The sequence below is a fragment of the Meriones unguiculatus genome, chromosome 7 (genome assembly GCF_030254825.1).
Source record: "Meriones unguiculatus strain TT.TT164.6M chromosome 7, Bangor_MerUng_6.1, whole genome shotgun sequence".
NCBI classification, from domain to species: Eukaryota; Metazoa; Chordata; class Mammalia; order Rodentia; family Muridae; genus Meriones; species Meriones unguiculatus.
In genome coordinates, this window is record NC_083355.1 from 3,887,536 (window position 1) to 3,913,995 (window position 26,460).

General features: G+C 53.8%; 1 protein-coding gene across 4 annotated transcripts in view; it reads left to right on the forward strand.

Moving 5' to 3' along the window:
- Rbfox3 (RNA binding fox-1 homolog 3) overlaps nt 1-26,460 on the forward strand; it is a 398,556-nt gene that overhangs the window by 196,641 nt on the left and 175,455 nt on the right. For all 4 annotated transcript variants that reach the window (XM_060386301.1, XM_021639830.2, XM_060386299.1 and 1 more), the window contains exon 3: nt 26,173-26,281. The gene's annotated coding sequence lies outside the window, so the exon portion shown is untranslated. The remainder of the gene's footprint in view (nt 1-26,172; nt 26,282-26,460) is intronic.

Sequence of the window (26,460 nt, forward strand, 5' to 3'; positions counted from 1 at the left end):
ACTCTGCACCTATCCCATCACGTTTGCCCACAGGAGCCGTCAGCACCTGCGGCTTTTCTGGGTCACTCACCTCTTTTCTCACAGGATGGGCAGTGCCTCCCTCTCTAGCAGGTGAGTGTCCATATATCAGACCCCAGCGCTGAGAGAGTCCTGCGCTGCCCACCCTGGCGCTCCCACTCTTCTTCTGAGGACCCTGAGCGGATCACCCTCCTCAGCAAGTGGGGGTTCCTCATTCAGTCGGATGGAGACAATTCTGCCACGGACCAACACCCACCAGCCAGAGGAGAAAGGGAGAAAAAACAGAACAACAATAAACGCCCAACAAAATACAAATAAATTTCTCTAAAAATGCAGTCATCGGGGAAAAAAGGAAACGGTGGTTTGTCAGGCTGACATCAGAGGCCCCACACTCGCCCTGTCAAGACACAAAGCCGAATCTTTTATTCACCAGGCCGGAAAAATAACTTCCCGACCAGGGCCCCATAAATAAACCAGTGTGATGAATATTACAGAAAATAAAAACTGATAAAGCAAGGGCCCTAAACACGAGCTGCACAGTGGGGTTAGGGAAGCGTCTTCCCGGCAGTCTGTGGTGGTGGCTGACAGCGTTGATGGGCACTCCAGAGGACTGGGTGCTGCCCACCGAGGGGGGAAGCCCTCTAAGGAGAGCTGGTAGGATGGTGGTCCTCTATCCCAAGGTCTCAAGTCTCTTCCACTTTCCCTCCCTGGGGCCAAGGTCAGACTCTTCACAGCCCTGCTTCCCGGATGACAGCCTGGGAGAGGCATCGAGATGGAGCACTGAGGCGGCTAACTGGCCTCAAGACCTCAGTGTCCTTATCTGTAGTTTTACCATTCATCCCCCAGCCCTGCCCAGCCCAGAAGCACCATCTGCCACACCCTAGCAAGAATCAGTCAGTGTGAGGAAGGCACTGACTTCCCTTCCCTGGGCAATGGGGTCCCAGCTGAACAGTGCAATAGATGGCCTGTGGCTAGGAGCACCTCTGATGAATTATTTTCCCTGTATGTTTTATCTTTAAGTTATCTGCCAGAGAGAGAAGGGATAGAGAGAAATGCTGTGGACACATGACAAATAAAATGAGATGGTTGGAAAGATGTCACCGGGGTCAGAACGTGGGCCGGAGGGTTCAGGTACCGCATGCACTGGGATCACGCCCACCGCACAACAGTATTCCTGCACCCTGGGGGTACAGTCTGTGGTCATGCCACACTTCCAGGCATTCCTGGGCATGTAGGTGGATCCTCACCTCGGTCTCCTGGAGGACACTGCTCATACAGGGCATAAGATAGCCGGCTGGGCCGCAGGAAAGCTGCAGCCCCCAAAGTCAGCTCCCGGCAGCACAGGCCGCCACCTCGCCCTGGTCCTTTGCTCCCTCACAGCCTCCAATTATTAGGTACACAGAGACCAATCAGAGTGGGGTGGATTTCTTAACGGTGGGAAGGCATGGAGGAGTGATGTGCACACACAGGCCAAGGAAGAAGAAAAGCTGGTAGAAAGCAGGCTGAAACTCGGAGAGCTCATCACTGATACTTCTGTGAATGCATACACATGTATGTATGTATGCATGTACATATGTGTGGATGGATGGATGGATGTGTGAAAGTCCACACATGCCTGTATGTATGTGCGTGTGTGAATGTTCACATCTATGTGAGCCCAGGCCTACAAGTGTGTGTGCATGTGTGAATGTCCTCACATATGTAAGTTCATGCCTGTGTGTCCGTGACATATGACTGTTCACACCTGTGCCTGTGCGTCATGCCTTCAACCGCACCTGCGTGAGTAGGAACGCCCATCCGCACCCCTGTGTAAGGGACCAGGTTACACACACTATGGGCGTGCACACGGTGCCCTCCCGGGCTGTCTGTGGGGCTGTAGCTGTGTTTCTGTGGCTGTGCCACACCCCCACACAGACGCTCAGAGGCATTGACCGCTTCCTCCAAATAACTGTTTTTTGGGAAGCCCTGGACAAAGCCCAGAGGCTGTAATTACTCTCGTGGCAGGGGGGAGGGGGCTGTCCCCCGCTGCCCAGCTGAAGCCTTCCCTGCTGCAGGAAGCAGAGATGCCAGGGGCATCTTCCCACTGAATTCTGCAGTTGTTTATGAATCCCCTTGCCCAGCACCCCCCCCCCCCCCGCGCTGACTCTGAGGAATCCGCTGTTGTGATTCACAGCGGCATCCAGATGTTCCCTGCAGATGCTTTCATCTTTTTTTTCTTCTTTTCTTTTTTTTTTCGGGCAGTTCCATTCATCAAATCAAGTCGGGCTGTCACAGAAAACTGCAAGAGCTTGTGTCTCAGGGACGCCAAGTGCCAGGCCTGCATCAGGAAGCAGTCGATAGCCACGGCTGCCTCCAGTGCTGGGCTTGCCTTTTGTCCCCCTGCACCTGCCATTTCCCCCCACACAAGAGTGCACCAAAGTCATATTTTCTGATGGAGGGAGCGGGGTGAGGGTACACACTCCGGCTTCCCACGGATGTCATGTCCCTGGGGGTAACTCAGGCTGCCCTTCAGTGAGGTCCCACCCAGGGGGTAGCGTGTGTTAGCCTGGTTTCCAGGAAGCGGCGCTTGTGGAAGGCTCTGGGTCCCTGCTCCCTGGAACACTCCAGAGTCCTGAGAAGTTTAGTAAGAGCGGGAGCCAGGGCTGCAGTCCGAGCTCTGCTCTCTGCTTCCTGCCCACTGGGGTGTTAGCTCCTTGCTCGTTTAAGCCCTGCTGGACCCAGAGGAAGAAGCAGCTGGGAGAGACCACGTGCTTGTGCAGGCCAGGCTTACAGACACACAAGACAAGAGCCATGGGAGGGAAGGGAGCTCACACAAGAGTTAGGAGGGCCGTGGGTATGGGGCAGAGATGGGCGCTTGCCTAGTGTGCAAAAAGTGGGGTTTCCGCCCTCGGCGCTGGAGCACTCAGGGACTGGTGTGCCGAAGTAGCGTGGGGCCTCCCGCCAGGCCTTCCTTCTTAAACCCTGACTTCCACAGTGGCCGCATTAGGGTCATCTGGAAACTTGTTCAAGAACCAAAGCCCCGTCCCAACCCCAGACCTAGGAGTCATCAGCTAGACGTGCAGCCCAGAGGCTGTGGTTGAAGGGGTCTCCCAGAACTCCCAAAAGAGCTGCGGTCAGGCGAGGAGGGAAGCCAGCTCCCGTTGGCAAAGGCAGGAGTGGAGGCCATCAGAGCTCTTCTCCCAAGTATGTGGAGAAGCAGTTCTCATCCTTCCTTCTTTCTGACCCCAGCTCATCCAAATGGTCAAGGACTTAGACAATGGTGGCTAAGGGGCTCCTCAGATCTGCTCTAGGAGAGTGCAGTCCAGGGAAACAAGGGCAGATGAGGCCCAGGGTTGAGTGACTTCGTGGAGTGTAAGAACCCTCAAACTCTGAGCATACAGAAGCATCTCATGTGTCTCCCACAGAGGCTCAGAACCATGGACAGCAGACAAACCCGATGGGCTGGTTCAGTCTGTCCCGTCATTGTAGGCTGTAACTAGGGTTAATAGAATGAAACCCCATTCCTTTGGGGCACTGGAAAATGTCTGTGGGTAAAAAGTGAAAGTGGGAAAGACATATGCTGGCTAGGTCACCCCCCTCCCCCCAGAGATGGGCTATGAGTGAGGAGTGTGTGTGAGGGCGGTCGTACATAATCTTGGTTACCTGCACTGTGTGTGCTACCCTTGAACACACACACGAAGGAGCACAAAATCTGCACTGCACTGTGAACTCCTGAGAGTGTAAAAACACGTTGGCTCCGCTTCAAGGTTTCTGGGCGTGAGCATGGAGCCAGGGGTGTGAGGGGAGCTCCGTGGGAATGCTCTCTGTCCCAGCTGTTACTCACTTCTTTGTCAAGTAAGCAGTCTTTCCTTGGAAAAGTCCTAGCCCGGAGCAGGTCTGGGGAGAAGCAGGAGGGCGCAGCTCTCAGGCCGGAGGGGCAGTGTTGAAATATGAGCACTTCACTTTTTTATTGCGCCTTTTAATTGCCTCCTGAAGGCTGTCAGCCACCAATAAAAGCCCCTACGCTCTGGAGGCTTCCCATTGTTATTCACTGTGTGTGTCTCCTCCTTCAAAGGCACCCCTTGTCCTGGCTCTGCTGGGGGAGCCACCCCCTCTGAGAGCAGAGCAGGGGACAGTTATAATGCCAGCAGGAACCCAAGGCAGCCTTGGGAGTCAGGGCCCTCCACCAAGAGATCCTCCACCAAGCACACCTGCCCTGTGTGATCCCACACGCTGGACTGGAACTCCTGCCGCAGTCCTGTTCTGGGGTTTAAGAAGGGAATGATTACAGAACAAGCCTGTGGGTGATGTATCTGGGAGAGGCTGGCGTAGAGGAACCACATCAGAACGCCAGGCAGACAGAGTTGTGGCTGTGGGAAGCAGCAGCTTCTGAGTGTATGAGAGAGGATCGGAATGAGGATGAGAAGCTGAAGATAGGGAATTCTGGGAACCCAGCACCCAATGTAGATGGGAGCATCTACATTGCAGAAATGAGACACAGGCTGTGTGATACTCAGCGGTTGCTCTGGCAAGTGAACATGGGCTGAGAGCTGCAGGACCGGTGAGCACAGGGAAGGGCACAGCACGGAGCCTCCCTCAGAGGCTGGAAGCACCCAGGAAACAGCAGTTTCTGCATCTGGAGGGTCTGGAAAACAAGAAGGGAAACTTGAGGGAGTCCCGGCTCACTCGGAGAAACCACATTCTCTCATTGTGAGATGAGCGGGGACTGAAGGAATGAGAATGGAAAAGAACACATAAGCAGGGCTCAGGTCGGGCCACACAAGGACACACCTGAACACACATGGACATAGGCACTCACACAAACATAAAGACACACCTGAAAACACATGGATACTGGTATTCCCCTAAACATACAGACAAACCTGAAAACCCATGGACACAGGTGCTCACATGAACACATAGACACACCTGAAAACACATGGACATGGGTATTCACATGAAAAAAAGCACTCACAAACACACATGAAAACATGTAGATTCACGCACATACATCTAGACATGAGAACATGTATATGCACACCCCCAAACACATGGACATATGCACAAATACTCTGAAACATGTGAACATGTGCATATACACTTTAAAAATATGGGCACATGCATGTACACTCCGAGATACATGTTACACATGCACATATCCAAAACATGTGGACATGTATATGCATGTCTGAAAATGCAAACATCCCAAAGTATGCAGGTGGATGCCCATTGTCCTGAGAATATGCAGACTCGTGTGCACATGCCTGAAAACACATGCTCTCCCAACACACAGGATGGCTTTTACCCAATCCCCTGCCCCACCAAGAAAGACTTCATAAGCTGCATCCCTGGCAACGTCCGAGACGCTGCCTTGGCCATCCATAGAGAATGCCCACTGTGTGCCCACCCTTCAGAGCTGGGGCCACCGCCCTGTCCTCAGCCTACCCACTCAAGGAGAGGCCTCACGGTAGGACAGATATGGTGATGTCACTAACTCCAGAAGCCCATGGGGGGGGGGATGAGCAGAGGGATGGGACAAGAACCATAAAGGCCAGTGAGGGGTAGGCGAGGAGCCAACACCAAAGCATTTGGAAAGACGTTAGTCACCTTAGAGGACAGTCTGTGTCAGCAGGATGGGCTGCTCAAAGCCTGCTGCTGGGAAAAGAAGCCCACTGCGTGCATCGGTGTGGATCGGACTTGTAGGGAAGAGATATGTTTGCAGTGTGCCAGGCCGGGAAGGCTCCATGTGGTTTCACATGTATAGGCTCACAGACACCTGAGAGAGCCTGTTACTGCTCCTGCTTCAGAGAGGGTGGAAACTGAGGCTCAGAGGAGATGGGACCCAGAGGTGCTCCCCTGGAGAGCAGGCTGTCTGCAGACCTGGGCTCCACGATGGCTTCCGGTCGATGCATGGCGGTGCTTTCAGGGGGAGCTTCTGCGGATCTCCCAAATTAAGAGCTGGTGCGTAGGACCCAAGGAGGCAGAAGATTCTTAGACAGTAGGCACAGAGCTGAGCTATGAGGACACCATTTCAAGATTCCAGACACAAGGGACACAGCATGGGTGCCTTGAAGAGACAGAGTGGGTAGCAAAGGCAAGGTGCAGCAAGCCTCAGAAATCCACTAAAGTGACTCAGGAGCCTGGCAGTGCCATGATGGGTGGGTACGGTAGAGCAGAAGAAGCATCAGGCATGATGAGGCCACCCAGCCATTCTCCCATGCACCCGCCGGGCATGGAAACCCCAGCTGGGCAGACAGGGCTGAGGTAGGCTGTGATTTAGGAAGTAGTGTGTGTGAAAGAATCCCGAAGAGGAGAGACAGTGGGAAAGGCCATCTCTGCAGGCAGAAGCCGACAGGAAAGGGCAGCAGGGTGGACAGTCTGCTGGCGATCAGGAAGGGAGCTTTCATGGAGAGATGGACTCTGGTCTGTAGGGAAGGGTGCTTTGGCATCGGGAGATGGGACGGGGCATGGAGTCAGGCCAGTACTGCAGAGGAGGAGGGAAGGGGAGTGCCAGTACTGGGGGCAGCGAGGCTGGAAGGGTGGGGTGGGTGAAGACTGGAGTCCTGACGGCTGCTCCCCCATGTAGCAGGGCGCTACGGTTTGGGGGGAATGTTTGCTGTCAGATCAACCCACTAGGTCACAGCATATCCTTCCTGGGGGCCCTCCCCCCTTCATGTAGTCCACCTCAAAGTCTCTTTGTAGACCAAGGGACCTGCTGAGCTGGTGGCATAGTGCCAGGGCCGCACACTCTGAACAGAGCAGGGGCTTCGCTTGCAGCCTCCTAAGTGAGGATTTCTGCCACACTGCTCTTCTTCAGGCTGTCCTCAGTCTCTCTCTCTTTTTTTTTCCTGGAGTGAAGATAATGGCTTCAGATGACATGACACCAGGTATTGATTTAGGGATGAGAATTAAACAGTTCTGTGTCTCTGGAACAAAAGAAAGTGAAGCGATCACCGTTCACGATGCCCGGGAGGCTGTAGCGACAGAGCCAGTGTGGGCAGCCTCCCATTCTTTGATGAAAATGCTGTAGGAGAGAGCATCTCCCAAACTCTTTGATGGGTGCAGCCCATACTGAGGCCATGGGGGTAATCTTCTGTGTGTTAATGCAGTTTTTTGAGGGTCATGCCTTCTATAGTGAAGGTTCACAGCCCACAGCCACCCTTGTGCTCGCTCTCTCTCTCTCTCTCTCTCTCTCTCTCTCTCTCTCTCTCTCCTCGCTCCCTCCCTCCCTCTCTCCTTCCATCCCCATCCCTGACTCTCCCTTCCCCCCATCCCTCTTCCCATTCTGCCTTATTGACTTGGGAGTTCAGGTGGGTTCCCATTCTGCCATCTTGCCAGCACCCTGGGGCTTGCTGTCTGTTCTTCAGTCTCCCACCCCGAGCAGTGTATTGATTTCTCACAGAACACCTCCCTGCCAGCTGTGCTCAGCTTGCTCCCTGCCTTGCTCAGCAGCATAAAGAAAAGAAGAGAGCAGCAGCACAGGCTCCTTGCCCCACCCCCACCCCGACCCCACTAGCTGCAATCCCAGCCTAGGAGCCTGGAGATAGTTCTATTGGGTGTCAGAATTGCCCCCAGAGGACAGCAGATGAGGGTGAGGGAGTGGCCACTGGGGGTTGCTGGAGGCAGCTTCTCTGGCTTTCAGGTGACTGTGAGAAGTAGCTGGCTAGGAGCAAAGGCATCGAATAGTCTCCTGGTGGCCTACCTAGACCTGGACCTGGGCAGAGGAGTATCATTGGCTTTTACAATTGGGTCTCAGCTGAGTCTACAGTGGACACCGATGGCTTCACGAACATCAGGAAACTAATTTAAGAGAGCTGGGACCCACACTGTCCCCTCAAAGAATCTACCAGGGGCCTTAGCTGATATGGGAGTCTATGGCTTCCTGGACAATGACAAGTATGTATGACTGACGAGGCACTGTACACATTAAAGATTGGTCATGATGGGCAGATCATTTAAGGCTGGCTGTGGCAGGCAGGCCACTGAAGAAGGGCCACAGTAAGCAGTCCCCTGAGGTTTGGCCATGATGGGCAGGTTATTGAATGTTGACCTTGTTGGTCAAGACATAGAAAAACTTAGCCCAGAGAGTATTGCTCACATTAACTATGGCCCAGACCCTGGAAGGACAAGATAAAGGACAGGATCTTGACATGGTCCCTGTCTTCTGGGGGCTTCTACAGGACCTGCTGTGATGATATGTATCACATGACTCTGAACAGGGCTTGGCACTGGGAGCTCCAGGAGTCCTGGGAGCCTAGTGAGCTCCCAGCCCATGGCCAGATGGACTCACTCAAGCTCACCCTGGGTGTGACACCCACCAGAGGCTTTGGAAGCAGGAAATGGTTTGGGTGGGATACACAGAGTGGTCCAAACTATGAGATAAGAGAGGACCATGCAGACCCCAAGGGGCCAGTGTCTGTAAGGAAGATGGTGGGGATGAAGAGGGAAGAAGAAGTTAGAAATAACTTCCTGTCTGAATTCTAGAGGTGTGGCATGGTGACAGACATGGTGACAGGCCTCCTGCCTAAGGAGCTCAGGGCTTGGTGCTCCAACAAACAGACCCAAGAAGCAGCCCCAAAACGCAGTTCTTGCTTCTCTCCTGGGGTCGGCTGGCCACCCGGGAATGTCCAACAGGAGTCCCATCCCAGTAGCCACGTTCAGGGGTGAGCTGGACAGGCTGTTTGGAACCCCAGGCAGAGGAGGAAGTGCTGTTTGCTGATATTCAGGTCAGATAATGACAGGTAACCATGGGAAAACAAAAGGTCAAGGTTAACAGGGCAGCATGGAACACAGCAGGAGAAAGTGACGGGTGCACCCGGCCATCCGGTGGTGAGCAGGGAGCAGGGAGCTGACTGCAGAGGCCAGGGCTGAGCGTGGCAGCAGGGACTGCAGGTGCAACCTGGCACATGACCTCACGACACTATGGCCTGCATGGTGGCTGCTTTGCTCTCGTGCAGTTTCCCATCCAGAATCAAGAAGCAATGAGAGTGAGGAGAATGGCAGATTGGAATGGGAAAACCCTCAGACCTCTACCCATGCCAAGACTCTGCTCCTGATGAAACCTGTGGAGTCCCAGGCAGCAGACAGAACCTACAGAGCCACGAGAGATTGCTTAATGTGAAAAGGAAGCCATGACAACATAGCATCATTGGGAGACATGAAGTTTACATGGGGGAGCCAGGCAGAGCCCAGGGGGTTCTGGATACTCCCAGGGAAATCCCAGGGGAGAGCCCTTGCCTAAAGTTATCTTGCTTTTACTTAAATGAGGGTCGGCTGAGCCTCTATCATGAATTAGTCTTGCAAGGGAAGGCTGTTCCTGTCTTAAAGTGGGGTCAGCCTCAGATGGGGTCCCAGTGAACTCTCACAGGTCCGTAAGCATGTACACATGTGTGTATATACACACACTGTGAACACAAGCACACACTCAAACCTGCACACATAGACACATGAGTAACATTTACACATGTGCTTTCTTACATATAAGAGTCCTGGGGTTCACATGCTAGTCTGTTTGGGAGATGACTTAGCCATATTGGGAGAGAAGACAGACAGACAGACAGACAGACAGACAGACAGATGCAGTCTCTCTCACCCTGGTGGGTAGAGGCTATTTGTGGTCTCTGGTTCAGGTGTAAACAGACATGCTACTGGACGCTGAGGTTTTTCCTCCACACTGGTGAGTTCGGAAAGAGGGATCTGGCCCCAGGGTCTGGTAGGCTCTCGGAAGGAGCTCTGTGAGCACCTGACTGGGACAAAAGAGGAGCAGCTTCTCAGAGAGCGAGTTGCATAAGAATATGGGGAGAACAGCGAGGAGCCCAGCCCCCCTCCACAGAGGCTGGGAGTCTCTGCCTTCCTTCCCATTCTCTGCCCTCCAAAGTACACCAAGAGGCCAGTGTCCATCCAGGACGGAGGAGGTGGGCGAGGTGTGGAGAGGGTAGGCTGATCCACAGAGCCGCTCCAGAAGAAGCAGGAGGGAACACGGAATAATTGGAGTAATTGCCGAGTTATCTACTGGTGCTTTAATGGAGGCAGTTCTGAGGTGATTTGAGTTGATGGTGTGACCATAAAACATTGTCAGCAGAAATTGTCACCACAGGAGAAGTGGCCTCAGGTGAGACACTTGCAAGCCGTCCTCCTCCATGGTCTGAGTTCAGCTGTGGTAGAGGTCAGTGCTGGGGAGCTATGGGAAGGCCATAATGGGCTCCACATTAGATCACACGTTAATGAAGGTGATGATAATACTAAGAAGGTAGGAGGGGAATTTGCCTGCAGAGAGCAGAGTCAGCCTGGAAATAATAGAGAGCTGAGATTCTCCTGTGTCCAAGCCAGAGAGGCTCCTGGGAAGGTCAGAGCTGGTGGGCACAGCTCTCTCGAGACCCTCTGTCTGAAGCGCTGCTGTCCTGGGGGGCAGGTTGCGGGGCTGGGATGGGAGATGGCCCCTCGTCCCTTCAGACCAGCACCTTCCTTCCTGCCCCTCTCACCTTGTCAGCCCGCTCAGTCCTTGCCTGCTCAGGCAGCCTGTGGAGGCAGTTCTCTGCGCACATGCCCTTCCCAGCGGAGCCGGCTGCCAGGGCCTAAGCTGAAGCCCTTGGCTGCCCAGTCTCAATCCCTAGGCAGCCATGGAGGATTTAATTTCTCAAAGTGCAAGAACCGGCCATCCATCAAGCTGAAGCCAAGTGTCTCAGGGTACAAAGCTCTCTCCTGCCCTCCCCTTGCTTGGTGCCAACAGCTTTCCTGAGTCTCCAAATTCTGGAACCCCAGTGTCCTGTCAAGACCCACATACCACTAATGCTCAGTGGTTCAGGCAGTGTGAGGTGCCAAGGCTTCTAGGACCACTGATACCCAGAGCGAGCTGTTCAAACACAGCCGATTCCATGCCAGCGAGGTAACAGGAAGCATGATTGTAAATTCTGCTCTTCAGGCTTACAGTGCTCTAAATCCATTCAGGCAGTTGCTGGGAGGACTCGGCCAGGGCATGGGCTAGTTCCATCAACTATCAGATGTGCTGGTGAAAGGGAGAGACAGCCTCTCCATGCAGTTGTGGACATGTGTGGTCTGCACACGGATGCCCCCGTGGTTGGGGGCTAGCAGATGACATCACAGTCTGCAGTCAGAGGCTGAAGACATGGCTGGTCATGGAAACACTGTGTGGGCCTACACAGTGCGCTCTCTCCTCTGACTCCAAACGTGGAAGAGCATGCTGTACGTCAGCCTCACAGGGTACTTCCACCTCCTTCTCCTGTTCCTCTCCTCTGCTCCATTGGCCTGGGCCTCTTGGGGACCACTTTCCCCACTGCCCAAATGGGTGACGTCGTTAATATGCAATGTGTGTGAAGAGGCAGAAATATAGTGAATGAATGGCTGGGGTGAATGCATGCAGGAATGAATGGATGGATAGGTAGGTAGGTAGATAGATAGATAGATAGATAGATAGATAGATAGATAGATAGATAGATAGGTAGATAGATAGATAGATAGATAGATAGATAGATAGATAGATAGATAGATAGATAGATAGAACAACAACAAGAAGCTTCTGGTGTGTCCAGTAACTGCCTGGTCCCATTCAGATGAGGACTGGCTCTCAGGGTCTCAACAGAAGTCCCTACTCTACTCCTACTACCATGTCCCCACCAGGACCCTGTATGTTTGGGGAACTTCGGACTCCTTGCAGGAGACCTGGGCGGGTGTCCTTATATCAAGGTTTTTGACTGGAGTCTTGGAACTTGAGCTAGAGAAATTAGCTGGCTGAATTCCTTTCCACGGAGGAGTTTGCAGAATTGTCCCTGCTTTCTTTGACTTACATTCTAACCCTCTCTTCCCTGGCTAGGCAGGGTGTCTGTTCACAGGGATCAGGGGTGGAAGAAAAAGGAATCTGGGAGCACAGGAAAAGCCCAGGCTACTCCCTAGGGAGGAAAGAGCTCAGACTGGGCAGTGCTTAGAACATCCCATGGTTAGCAAGCACTGAGGCCAGGAGAGCCCTGAGTGCCAAGCCAGGATGCCTGAGTGTGACCCGAGTTTGACCTCTGTAGGTCTTGGTGCCCTTACCCCTAACGTGGAAATAAGAACACCTGCCTTTACCCACTGCTGGGGGCTCTGTCCAGACTAGCCTGGAGATCTCAAAGTGCTGTGGAAATGGGAGGATCTTTTCAAGAGACAGAACCTGGGGACCTCCTGGTCACATTTGCATGCCATGGCCATGTCTGAGAGTGGGAAGCTGGAAGCAGTGTCTGGAGTGCTAGGGAGACGAGAGTCAGTAAGTAAAAGTCTTTTCCATGAAGACTCAACATTTGGATCCTGAGCACTCGCATCAAAAGCTAGGTGCAGTGGAGCACATCTGTAACCCTGGGACTGTGGGGAGGGGCTGCTAAGGATGGAGACCCTGGGGCTTATCTGGCAGTTAGTGTAGCCAATCAGTGAGTTCCTGGCTCAGTGAGAGACCTTGCCTTTACCTCTATCTATCTCCATCTCTATCTCTATCTTAGAGAGAGAGGTAGATGAAGAATATAAATGTAAGGAAGACACTGATATTTACCTCTGGCCTCTACATGTAAGCAAATGTATACATACTCACATGTACATACAACATACATATATGCATGCATGTAATGTCCTGAGGTGCTGAGAGGGGCTGTGAGAGGGCTGGTGGGGGAGTGGGCGCTGATGTGGGAGCATGGCTACTTGGGCTGATGAGCAGCGCGCAGGCCGAGTGCAGACAGACCTGGCTGCGAGCCTACAGCTCCATGCTCTCACCCGTATCACAGGAGCAGCCTGCAGAGCACCCGCTCAGCTCCTGACCTGAGATCTGCTCCCCCACCCCGGTGCACATAAAAATCAAAGTGAAGGGTGGCCCGGAAGACCCAGATGTCGCTGCACGCTTTGCCTCACTCCAGGCTGTCGGTAAATCTCCACTAGTCGCTGCGGCATCCCGGCACCTCTTATTTTCCTCAACACCAGTTGCAAGAAATCAAGACTCACAGTGCAAGCAGAGACAGTGAAAGGCTGATGGGAATCTGCTTTGTCAGGCCAAGCCCCCCCCCCCCCAACCACTCCCACCCTAGCCTCACCCTCAGCACCAGAAGCAGCAGGGGTTCTGGAGACAAAAAAAAAAAAAAAATAGAAAAAAGAAACAACAGCCTAGAAATACATAATTGATTTCCCCTCTCGCTAGTTCCCAACATGGGCTTTTGGGTGGCAGAGAAGGTGGCTGATTAGAATATCTCTGAAGAGGGCAGTGAGTTATGGCAACGGACACTCTCCTAGCTGTCTCTCTCGCTCATAAATCTATCCCCCTCTGAAAGTGCAGATGGTCCATAATCGTCCATCATGTGGAGTTCAGCGCCGGACAGCTCCCGGGCGGGTTTTTCCTCCGAGGATCTTTTTCTGCAAGCTAAACGGATCTGCGACTCCACGCAGCCTCTCCCTGTAATGGAGTGTGAGCAGATCTGCCGTCGGGAATGATTTAGGAGGGGACGGACAATAAATAGCCAAGAGGTTGGAGCTCAAAGCCAACAGGCAGCGGAGGAGGACGCCTTACCAGGGAGAGGGAGGAGCTACCCTGGTGTACTTACCTTATGGAGTGCTTTTTATTTTTATTTGTTTATTTATTTTGTGAGAGAACAAGGTAATGTCACAGGAAGAGGTATCCCTCAGGTGACTTTTTCAGCAAACCTTTCCCTTCCATTCCAAGGAAGACAGAGGTCAAGGGGCCATTTGGCTGGGGAAAGTGTAGCTCTCCCACCACCTTACCTGTCCCTGCAAGTTGGCAGCCATTTCTTTTGAAAGGATGGCTGGCCACCTCCACTGTTTAACTCACAGAGCTGTTGACTTTCCACTCATGGTTGCCTGGCCCAACTGTTCCTCATCTTGCCATCTTCCCAGGGGACGCTGGGCACAGGAAGAGAAGAGCTCACACATCGCCATTTCATGTTCATCCCACTGTCTCCTAATCAGAGGTGGCACCTGGAATGGGAGCAGAGGCAGCTCTGTCCAGGGTTGGCCTCAGGATCCCCGAAAGGCTTTGTTCTGGTTGGGGCTCAGTTGCCAAGCACACTACAGCTCTTTGATGAGAGGGAGCTGTAACTAACCATTGACAGAGGACAGTCATTGCATGCACGTAATGCCCTGGACTGCAGACAGGCTTTCATGGCTCTCCAGCCCCCTGTCTCCCAATCCTCTCCCTGCCTTGAGGCAGAGGGAGTGAAGGATGAGGGTGATGGATGAGCATCTGCCTCCTCCTACAGGTGCCAGTCGCCTGCCAGGTGGTGCCTTGTAGCTGCACTGCCGGAGGAGGCTGCAGCTCTCTCTCTCTCTCTCTCTCTCTCTCTCTCTCTCTCTCTCTCTCTCTCTCCCTCTCCCTCTCTCTCAGCTCCCACTCCCTCCTCCTGCGCCCTCTTCCCACACAACAGATCTCCAGGCTGGGGGCAGGGTGTTCCCAGATTGACAGAGCTTGGGGAGGTCACAGGCCAGACACCTGCAGATCCACCTGCAAGAAAACTTACCAACACTCGCTGTCCATGTGCACACAAGAGGGGCTGCCTGGAAGACGTCAGAGGCCAGCCCCTGCCCTCCCTCGTAGAAGGGACACTGCCAGGGGGAGGTCCAGTACCTGAAATGGCTTTTTGCTAACCCTCGAATATAGAATTCACTCAGCACCCTCCCAGGACATCCCAGAACAGAGCGCAGATAGGCACATACACTCCAGATGAACCCTTGCCCTCACCTGCCATGCGCCAGCTGCTGCACAGGGGCACCAGTGCATGGTGGGTTCCTCTGGGAGCCTAGAGCATGGGGTGTCACTCCCTGCAGTGACCAAAGCCCCGAAGGCACCATCCTCTAAGCCTCTTGCAGGCCGTCAAGTGGCTTCCTCCCCAGCACCCCACATCTCCGGGTCAGAGGAGAGATAGTCCCTCCTGACATAGAGAAGGAACAGAATGTAGACCTGTCCTGCTGTGTGGCTCCCTGAAGGGAGCTAGAGAGGAACAGGTGAGTGTCCTCTACACCCCCAAACCACAGAAGCCCCTCCCCGAGATGAGCCCTGACCGTGTAAAGTCAGCGGATCTCAGAATACCCCATATGCTTCTGTTGTCAATGCCCAGGCTCTCTGACAGTGACCCCTCCTGCTCCCCTCTCTGTCCCCTTCCCTCTGCCATCACATCTCTTTCCCGATTAGATAGGCTACAATGGTGATCATGTGTGACCACTGTTTTGGGGGGAACAGTCACACCTGTACTCTGTAGAGAAACTGGCCATAGGTGTTTATGCTTTGTAGAGCTTTTATGACTCTGCAGGCTTCAGAGTGGGTATGGGCTGGATCCAGGACAGGGAGAGTATTAGGGCTTTTCCCAAAGACTTTCTGTGGCCACATGGGAATGTCTTCAGGTTCACTTGCCTTTTCCTCCGGACATTAAAAAACTGGCGTCTCTTTCAGAGAAAACATAAAGTGGGAGGCTCCAAAGCCCCCGGGCACTGTAGATGGGATCCACCCCTTCAAAGACCAAGGCATCCATGCCTCTAGGCGCCATTGTGTCATTGGAGCTCAACAGAGCTTGAAGCTGGCTGTTTCCAGCCACAGAGGCTACACATCCAATTCTTGGACAGTGTTTGGTGGTAGTAGGCAGGGCTGGCCCAGGGTCTGGGCCCCGTAGACACCTGTGGATGACCTCCCCACAAATGTGGCACACTTACCCCAGAATCCAATGTGGCTCCTAGCAGAATGTGCTTCAGTCTCCTGTGTGGAGTTGGTGGCTCCTGGAAGCTGGAAGACGTCATTGTCCACTTGCAAGCGATGGCGTTGACTTGGGCTGCAGTTGGGAGCTGTTGCTATCTCCCTGAAGCAAGCTCGCTGTATACAGTTGAGTTCTGTTCTGAGGTTTCGAGGCTCAAGTGAACATGCAGGGACAACAGGCCACAGAGGCCACAGCCACAGGCCATGCTACGGTAGGCCCAGGGCACTCCCAGCCATGCTGCAGAGGTTGGCAGGCGGCTGATTCCCCGCCCATGGGCAGCATGTGGAAGGGAAGCCATACAGCAAGGACTTTTCCCAGAAGGAAGATTGTTCTAATGTGGGAGAGGTCTGCCAAGGGAAAGACAGTGTGGAGACTGCTGGGCAGGGTTAAAAATAACCCGGCTCTCCTGATGGAAGCAGAGAGCAGGAGAAAGCACGGATGGGATGCTCTCCCTCTGTCCTGAAAGTGGAGAGCAAGGTTCTATTAAATCCTCACCTCTGGCCATGAGCTCCCAGGGCGGGCCAGGCCTCTCCTATTCCAAGAGTCACATAGTTTCTTCAAAAGAGACGCTGCCCCAGAATCAGGAATCGGGAGACAGTCCACCACAACATTCTGAAAAGTCTACTGCCTCTAGGACCCACCGGCTCCTCAAATAGTCTGGCAGGACACAGGACATCGCTAACCATCCCAGCTGACCCTGGGGTCCTCTAATGGTGTCTGACAGTGGGTCCTCAGGCTAAACAGAAGCAGTAGATCCAAGAGGCATATGTGTGTGTCCATATGTTCATGTGTACACGTGTGTATATATATATGTATATATGTGTTCATGCATGTGTATATGCTTAGGTATAAGTGTGTGCATGCATGTTCCTGTGTAGATGTGTGTATCATGTATGTGCATGTATGTAAATGTATGTGTATGCATGTGTGTGTCCTGGGCCATCGCCACTTAGGCTGGCCAAGAGGACCTCAATGAGCAAGGCCCCATCTCAAACACCAGCTTCCCATGACCTTCCTCTCCTGCCTCCTCCTTTACACATCCAGCATGTCAAAACTTCTGCCCCTCCTGCCAAGGATCACAGAGCCAGAGCCCCTTCTATTTTGGTGACATTGTGTGACTTTTCTTCCTTTCTGGCTCATATATGTCAAAACTTTGTGTTAGGGAAGAAAAGCAGGGGAAGCCTGTGGGAAGTAGGTCAGCTGGAAATCAACAACCCGCCTGTAATTAAACCTGCATTCTCCTTGGAAGAGCCAAAATCCAGTGGGTGGCTTCCCTTCCCTGTGCCCACCCCCGCCCCTCCCCTCCGTACAGGGCCAGGTTCCAAAGCGCAGCTCTTCATATGAAACCTCCCAATGAAAGCTCATTAGGCAAACGACGAAAACAGCCCACACTGGGGTGCATGCCATCTCTCAGCTCTCACGGAGAGAGGAGGCTGAGCGCAGAGGCCCTGATTGCAAACCTAGTGTTTGCTGTTTTTGTTTAGTGCCGCTCCCTGACTCACGCCCTCAGCAGTTCTGTGTCCTGGATTTTAACAGTTGATTAGCAGCCTCCTCCGTGTTGGAGTTCTGATGATCCATGCTGGTCCAGCTCTCACTGCCGTGTCCCAGGCTCCTCCTTGGCCGCTAGTTAAGCAAATAGCACCTGGAACCTTGGGATTGTTGTGCTCAGAATGCGCTTATTCCACTCAGGGCAGGAATTGGGCTTAGTCACCAAAAGGGCTCCAGCTGTCAGTGCAGAGCTGGAACGAGGCGAACTCATAAACTTACCAGCAGCATGCAGGCGACTCTAGAGGTGGGAGGGCTAACAGCCTGCTGAAGACTTTGTCGGGATCCCTGCGACAATTGGTTTAGAAAGAGGGATTTAAAAAGCAAACAAACACAAAAAGACATTTCTAGAAGAAGGCAAAGTGCTAAGCTTAACTTGTGATCCTAGAAAGTCTTCACAGAGCTAAGGGGAGGGAGTTGACATGTGACCAGCATGTGGACTTCCCACAGCCAGAGCAGGGTCTGCCCTGGGCCATCATCATCTCCTCGATGCCAAGAAACTGGCCCTGGAGACAAGGAGACTCGCCTGGCCTCACTGTGTGGCAGGCACCTCCCTCATCCTCGGGTTCCTGAGAACAGCTGCTTAATTAAGGGGAGCTGACGTTGAAGGGTGCTCAGAGAGCCTGTCCGGGCCATGGTAGCTCAGGATGTGGTACAGCCATGGACCCTGACGTGCTCAGTCCGGCAAAGCCACACCAGCAGGCCTAACAACAGGGTCTTCACCCGATCTGGCAGCGTCTTTACTTGGAGGTTCGAAGGGCTGAGCAAAGCCCATGAGCAGAGCGCTGAGTCGATAGTGGCTTCCTCCGAGCCCGTTCTGTTTGCGAGATGCGTCAGAATTTGATGCATCGAGTCTGGTTGGGAAAGTGTGCAGACTCTGGGATACGAATGTCCTGGGTCTGCAGTTTAAGCCAGGCCACATGCTGACTGTGTGGCCTTGAACGAGTGGCAATTTGCAGCCAGTCTCCCCGTCTGAATGATAGCCCACTAGTTATAGGCCTGAGGGAAGGAGGGCTCACTGAGCCCGGGGAAGAGCTGGGCCCCCAGTTGGTCCTTGGGAAGTGTTAGGTCTTTCCTTGAGGCTGTGAGAGGGCCTGTGTGTGTACATATATACAAATATATGCATGTATGTATATGTATGTGTTAGTGTTAGTGTATGTCAAAGGCTGTGTATCAAACAACTATCAAGGTGTTATTTTAGTTTATCTAAAATTGCACATTTAGCTGGGCATCTGATAGTGTTAGTGCTAAATTTACTGTCATTTCACTTATAGAGCTAAGTCAAAAGCAGCTCATGCCTTGTTCCATCCGCTCCCCAACCTGGGCGCTGGGCTGTCATCTCTACGTTATCTATGTGACGTCTGGGTCACTTTTGCTCTTTTGTAAGCCAGGTATGGTGGCACACACACACCTTCACCTCAGGAAGCTGAAGCAGGACTCTTGGGCCACAATGACCAGTCATGTCTACGGACAAACAAACAAGTGTGCCAGAGAGGTAAAGGTGTTTGCTGCCAAGCCTGATGGCCTGCGATCAGCTCCTGGGGCCTATGTTAGGAGAGGCCTGCCTCCTGCAAGGTGTTCTCTGCCCTCCACACTTGCCATGGCATGTGTGTGCTGCCTCCACCACCCCCCCCCCCGCACCAGGTAAATGCAATGAAAGCATTTAAAGCCAGCAAACATTTGATCTCCCTTGGTACCTCACAGAGTGTGTAGTCGCTGTTTCCTGACTCCTCAGACATGTTCCTTTTGCTGCTCTGCCCCGAGGACTCACTACACTTCTTTCTCAGCCCTTAAGCCACCACTATCCCCAGAGACCCCCTTCCCTTATCTGTCCAATCTCATCCCACGGACCCCCCATTTTTACTCTGAAAATTACACCCTGGTCCTCCCTGCCTGCTCAGTGGGTGCTGTCAGGCCCTGGCAGGTTCAGGAGCCAGCAGCAGGAGGCAAAGACACTTGCAAAGAGGAACTAATAGGAAATGAAATAGCTTTTCTCCTCCGAAGACCCCTCCCTGCTCCGCCGGCAGACCCACCCTTGCGGCGTGAATTGTTTCCAATCCAATCTCGTGTTTATTGAAGTTCCCTCCAGGGTAAGCTCGAGAGATGTCTCCCCCAGCCTCGTAGAGTGGCCTTATTTACCAGAATCCCCTCGGCGTGCCATTTAAGCATCTCCATTAACATTTCCTGCGTCTTGCTCATTGCGAGCATGGGCCCTGGGAGACCTCCGGGGTGGCGGCACAGCGGCGGCCTGCAGGAACGCAGGGCTGATTTTAATTGGTTTGAAACTGCCGCTGTCGGCCACAGAGGGGTCCCTTTGCTTGAGTAATGACCTGGAATTTGATCACGAGGCTTTTGTGAGTATGTAACACTGGAAGTGTAGCTGCGTGAGATCAAGGCGTGTATCAGTTGTGCGCACGCTTAAACCTAGCCCTGGAAGATGCAGCAGGTTTGAGGTGTGGCCAGGAGGGGGCGCTACTGAGAGTTTCCAGCAGCTCGTCCCACACTTGATTGCATGAGGGCGGCTCTGCAGGGATTATGGGAGATCCCCGGGCCCTCCAGGGAGGCTCTGGTGACAGGTCATTCTGCCGAGCATCTCAGGATGCTTCTGTCCCCACCCCTGTACCCCATCCTCATGGGGTGGAGAGTCGTTTTGCTGGCTGCTGGGGTTTCTTATGCACTTGGGAACCTCTGCTTGAGAAGGAAAAGCAGCCAGGACCCCATGCTACACTGTCTAGCGTCCTGGGGGTAGGGAAGGGGGTGGGGTCTTCCCAGAGGACCGAGGCCTGGGTCGCCTACAACAAAGATGGCAGGGAGGGTTGGGCTCCTGGAAGCAGGAATGGTCTTAGTCTGGGGACCATCACTGGGAACAGGTAGGCGTCCTCTGGCTCCTCCCCGATCTTGCTGACACACCCATCTCCAGTCCCATGACCACTAGAGCACCAGCCAGACCCACTAAGCTCCTTTTATTTATTTATTTTCTATAACGGGATCATTCAGTGTAGCCCTGGCTAGACTAGAATTTGATATGTAGACCAGGCTAGCCTCAAACTCACAGAGATCCACCTGCCTCTGACACCTGAGTGCTGGGATTAAAGGCGTGTGTCACCGTCGCCCGGCCTCTATGGAGCTTCTGGATGTAAATCCTCATGTTCTGGCTGATGTTCTCACAGGCTAATGAGCAAGCCTGACGCCCTCCCCCAAAGGCCTGAAGTCTGACTACACAGTCATCAAAAAAAATTGTGGAAGTTTTGATAATTAAAATAAGACATCAGAGCTGGGCTCAGTAGCTCACACCTGTGATCCCAGCAGTAGGGGAAGCAGAGGCAGGCAGAGCTCTATGAGTTTGAGGTCAGCCTGGTCTATAAAATGAGTCCAGGGCAGCCAAGGCTACACAGAGAAACCCTGCCTCAGAAATAGATAGATAGATAGATAGATAGATAGATAGATAGATAGATAGATAGACAGATCAAACCAAAACCAGGCATAGCAGCAGCGGCATAAGCCTGTAATCCCAGCATTGGGAGATGGAGGCAGGAGGGTCCCTGGGGAACACTGGCCCGTTGGCCTTGATGCGTCAGCAAGCCCAGGTTCAGTGAGAGAACCTACAGATCTACAGACAGAAGGCAGTGCTTGTGTTGACCGCTGACCTCCACACGTGAATGCGCCGGGACAAAGGGTAAAAGCTCACGTAAGTGTGTAATACACAGAGAGAGAGAGAGAGCTTCCGTTACATGAATAACATGCCCTTCTCAAGACCACGCATACAATACCTGTCTCTAACTTCCTTCTTGCATTGGGCGTGAACCATGCTTTGTGGTATCCCTGGCCCAGCCGATGTGTCTTCGGCCTGCTGCTTGGCAGAAAGCACCTTGGAGGCCTGCAGTAGCCCTCTGCCCACTCTTTCGCTGCTGTTCAGTTCTTGTAATGTGTGGCTCTTTTGGGGGGTGGCTCTGGGAGAATCTAGGTCCTTGTTTCCCTGTGCACTGGGCAGTGAAAGGCTGCTCTCAGGATCTGCCGGCTCCTGTGGCTACCACCCAGCACACGTGGACCAGCAGGACATCCTGCCTTGCTCTGCCCTCACTGACACTTGGCTTCCACCAGCCATGCCAACATGTGTGTGCTCAGGAGCAGGGAGGGCACCCTGCTGAGCAGGGCTGTTGCCCGATCCCTGCTATTTCCTCTGCTCCTGGGGATGCTCTGTTGCCCCACCTGCCTCCCTGGCACTCCAGAAGGTAGCCTGTCCTAGGGAAGCATTTATGATAATGTCAGCACATGGTGGGAGCAGGAGGTCTCAAGTTCAGAGTCACTGTTGTCTGTATAATGATTTCAAAGCCAGCCTGGGACATGTGAGGGCCTGCCTTCACACACACACACACACACACACACACACACACACACACACTTTGGGGACTTCCTGTTATATCCTGTAGCCTGTGCCCCCTTCTCACCTTGTAAGTCTCTGCAGCTATGGCTGACATGTTGCTCAGAGGCCATGACCTCTCAGATGGCCTGACCCATGGCCCCACTTGGCTTGTCAGGACTGCAGACTCAAGGGACAATCCCAGGAAAGGAGTCAGGCTCCTCCGTCTGTGGACCCAAGCAACCACAGATTGAAAGGGTCAGGTTTAAAAATCTACCCGAAGTAAGCACAGATCCCTCCCTTTTTTTTTTTTCTTGTCACCAGTCCCTGAACAGTTCAGCTACTTACACATGTTACATTGCATCTGTTTCATAAGCAGCCTGGTGAGGGTTCACAGCTTATTGGGGGGCTAGGGTGATCTTGGGGTGGGGAGTGCTGGCTATGCAGGGAGAGGAGTGGATTCAGGTCTCTAGTAGTCACGTGAAAAGCTGGACGTTGGGGTACATGTGAGAGGATGGGCAGGGTTCATTGCCAATGGGTGTGTGGTGGGCTCAGGAAGTTGAGAGTAAGCCCTGTCCTCCAAGTAGAGGCGCTACTGCCACAGTGACCCTGCTGGGGGGCTAAGACCCTGCTTCCCACATCCACCTCCACCCTAAGCAGCTCACAGGAGGAGCCAGGGCTCTGGACAAGTGATGTAGTCAGGAGAACTGCAGGCCTGGCCTCCTGTGGTCCATGGTGCCTTCCTAGCAGGAAGAGACAGGACCCCACCTATTCTCTGCCCTTTCCTCAAGGCTGTCCCCTGACCCTCTGAGAAACATGGAGGCTCTCTGTGGATTCCCCTACATGTAGACAAGATAGCACTGGCTGTAGCCCAGGATGGCTCCACCTGGTGCCTGCCAGCAGCCTTAGGGTGTAGAGCCAGGGCAGCGTGATGCAGTGATGGATAAGAGAGTGAAGCTACGCTGCATGGAACCCCGCACACTAAACCTCAGCGCCCTCTGAGGTCAGCACCAGCCTTCCCTTCCAGTGAGTTTTAGAAGTAGGAGAAGGAGCTCTTGGGAGTTGGTGGTCGAAAAGTGGCCAGTGCCAGCAAGAGCAGGGCAGCGAAGTCATCTATCCTGGACTCCCAAGAGCTAACAAAGTGCAGGTTGTGTGTTTTGGGGTGCCTGTCCCCAGCATTCTGAGGTCGTCCCTTGGGACCTCACCCGTGGAGGCTGCGGAGCCACAGAACGGTCGCTCCCTTCCTGGGTCTTCACCTGCACTCTGCCCAGGGAAGACTCCAGGATGCAGGGACGGTTTATTGGGCCAATAAAATCTCAAGTACACAGTTTCCGAGGCCCCTGAGGCCAAGGCTTTCCCAGCCTGAGCGGTCTGTTCTGTAGAAAGCGAGGGTTAACGACAGCTGACATCTCCCGAGTCCCCATCCAGGAAGGCGCCTGTCACCCGAGAGGGAGCTGTGCTACAGCACCCACCTTGGGACCCTGTCCTGTTGTGTCCTGGCCTCCAGCCTTGGACACAGAGAGAGAGAGACTGTGTCTCCTCCTCGAGGGGTCTAGCCCTGTATCACCTACTCACACACCCGCTGTGAAGAGGGCACACAGCTTGTTCTGTGAATATCTCTTCTCGCCGTCTTCCTGGAAAATCTCCCCACCCCTGCTTTCAGCCCGGCCCAGTCCTTCCTCTTTTGTCGTCCCAGTCTGCCTAAGTCCCGGAGGCTCCACCTTGCCTTGCTATGCTGAGGATCAATGCTGAACACACTTAGCCCTAGTACAAGGCGCTCACTGTGGCGTCTCTGCATTGGAGCTATTGGCACATTGTTAGAACTGAGAAGCAATGGGACATGGGGGTGTGGGGCACCATGAGGGAGCCCAGTGCAGAGGGGGTGGCTCAGGAGTGGGGCAGCTCAGGCAGAGTGTCCTTGCTGCAGCCTTGCCTGACTCCATAGTCAGGATGGCCAGTGGGTTCCAGGCTTACAACTGCCAAGCCCTTCTCCCCAAGCATTGTGGTACGCGTTTTCCAGTCTCCTTTTTCCACTGCTGAGGCACAGCCCCAACTCCTGCAGGAACGTGGGCAAGCGGCTTTTCTGGTCTCTTGACTGACATGACCTATCTAAGAGTCCAAACTGGAAGAAGGCTCAACAGGCCCAGGGGACAGAACCAATTGGAGCTGGCCGGCCAGCCAGATGGCCAGACAGCCTGATGGCTGATCTTATGGAGCTCAGGAGAAGGCTGACTTGTCCAGATTCTGTAGGACAGGGTGGCTCAGTGGGAGTTGCCAGGCCAGCAAGTCAAGCCCACCTCATTCTTTACGTTCAGATGACTAGGTCAGACCCACCCACATCCTGGGACTCATCTCTCATGAAGGGATCTGGTCATGGATGTCCAGTTACCAAGAGAAAACGCAGACTGTGCTGGGATGCATGGCTGGGACCTTGCAGGTGGACCCCATAGCTGACCGTCAAATGTTCCATAGCCCCAAGGCCTGGCCAGATGAGCCTGGCAGTGAACGCCTATAACGGGACGCTGCCCACTGTGTGTGTTACACGACTGTTTGCTTTCCTGCGGTCGTGGAAGCTGAGGCGGTGTGAGGGGGGCTCAGCGCTCCACCTAGGATGGCAGAGCGCACTCCCTCTATAGAGAGCCACAGGCCTGGGCAGATGCCACAGGAATGTGGGAGGGCAGAGGGAGGTTTTTAGTTCAGAAACCGTTGAGAACCCCAGTCCTGTGTTGTATGGCCCTCAAAAGGTAGGAAGGGGCAGCCAACCATCCCCAAGGGGAGGGAGGGGGAAAAGTTGGCAGAGCCCTTGATCTGGTGACAGCGCCCTCCAGGAACACTGCAGGGGTTCGGTTCAGACTGGCAGGCACCTGTACGGAGGCCTGCAAGGACTCCTGTGTACAGAGGAGCGGGGGGAAGCACAGCTGACTGTGAAGAGCCTGGCTCCCTGGGAGTGTGAACTTAGTCTGGAAGCCTTGAGGGCACCACAAAGGTGCCAAGAAACTCACACCTCCGTGTGTGTGTGTGTGTGTGTGTGTGTGTGTGTAGTACATTTGTGTAGGTACTTATGCATATGTGTGAACATGCATGTGGAGGTCAAAGGTCGATAGTAAGGGCCCGAGGACAACTGTACTGTTTGTGCATGAATGAATGCATGTGCTCACCACGTGTTGAGTGCCACTGCGTGTGGGTGCTTTTCAGGGCTCTGAGCATGTTGTGCAGTGTTAGGAAACTGTCAGTTCAGGCGCCTGGCATGCTCACCTGCTGTGATGGTGGCATGGGCCATGGGATGACAGGGCAGAAAGGGAAGAGGCAGAGAGGCCCCTGAGTGAGAGGACACCTGAATGAGAAAGCAGACGCTGTCAGACACCTGCAGGGCTCAGGGAAGAGCATCGAGAGTCAGGGCAGCATGTGCAAGGGTCCTGAGGTCAGGTTGGCTTGCTAGGCCAGGCGAGGTGGTCGGTACAGGTTGGGTAAGGAGGGCTCAGGAGGGGTGGGTCAGGGAAGAGTCCACAATTTGGGTGAGGCTGCTATGCAAACCCCTTCCCACTTGCAAGTGTCTAACCCACGGCAAGCTGCTTGAAGAACGGCGGATCTGGGCTGCTCTGGTGAGGTAGCACACATTTGCTTCTCAGAGTTACGGAGACTGGAAACCCAAGTTCAAGGTGTAGGTGGACCTTGCATCAGGCTTATCAGAACGTGCAGGAGAGGGGAGGCTGTTCACCCCACACAGAGGTGCACCCCTCACGGCTAATCATCTGTCAGGGCCCTCTCCAAACGCTCTCAAGTCGGGCATTGGGAATTGATCATGTGGCTGGGGTGGGGGTCGGATACACCGAGTACAGCCCAGAGAAGGCCTGTATCTACCCACTGAGACAGTCCAGCAGAGAGGCAGGACCTGGGTCTCCCTGGGCTTAGGTCCACACTCTGATGCCAGGCTGAGAGCCATTTCGAGAGACACTGAGATGCAAGCAGTGAGAGGCAGCTCGTTATAACGGAGGGTGTCTGTGGCTGTCTGGAGGGGACTCTGGCAGGTTTGGATAGACGGGCAGCCTGGCGAGGCTCCAGGGCATCATTGGTAATGACGGGGTATATGAGCTTGGTGGTCCCTTGGGTGTGACATTGGCGCTGAGGTTGAGCTCAGTGCTTGGTAGCAGAAGCGGTCCTGAGCACACAGACTCATTGGGGCTGTGCTGGCTGGAAAGGAGAATGGGTCCCTTTCTGACCTCTGAAAGGTCAGAGGGAGCATCCATCAGTGGTCCTCCTTTGCCAGCACCTCCTGTCAGGGTCCCCACCGGCACCCTACTTCTGACCCATGACCACCTTTCAGCTGTCGCCTCCAACCTCCAGAGCCATAGCTGTCCAGCAAGCACTTGGTTTCCGCCTCCTCCCAACCCCTGTGTTTCCTCATTCACAGCATTCAAAAGGCACGGTTCCCACTGCACTGTGATATTTTTAACCAAGAACACGGGACAATATGCATCTGATGTCTCTCAGATATCAGAGGAGACTGAAAATTCTTTCGTTCTCTTGTTTTCCTTTTCAAAGGCAGCGTGAAGTCGGAAGTGCCCGGGGAATTCCGCCAGCCTTCCCCAGAGCTGGCCCACAGGCCTCTTTGGCGGGAACCTGTCCCAGGAGTGGCCTGTTCTGCAGACAGGTATGTGACACTTTCTACTCTGCCGTGGCTGGTTCTCGGTGGCCAAGGGTGGCCCGTGTGGGCAGGCGGAGGGAGGGCAGGTGACCTGAGAATGGGGGTCAACAGAGCGGAGCCATGCTCTGCCCAAAGGGGTGTCCACACTGTCCTCTCCCCCGTGGATCCACCTCCCTGGCCCCTCC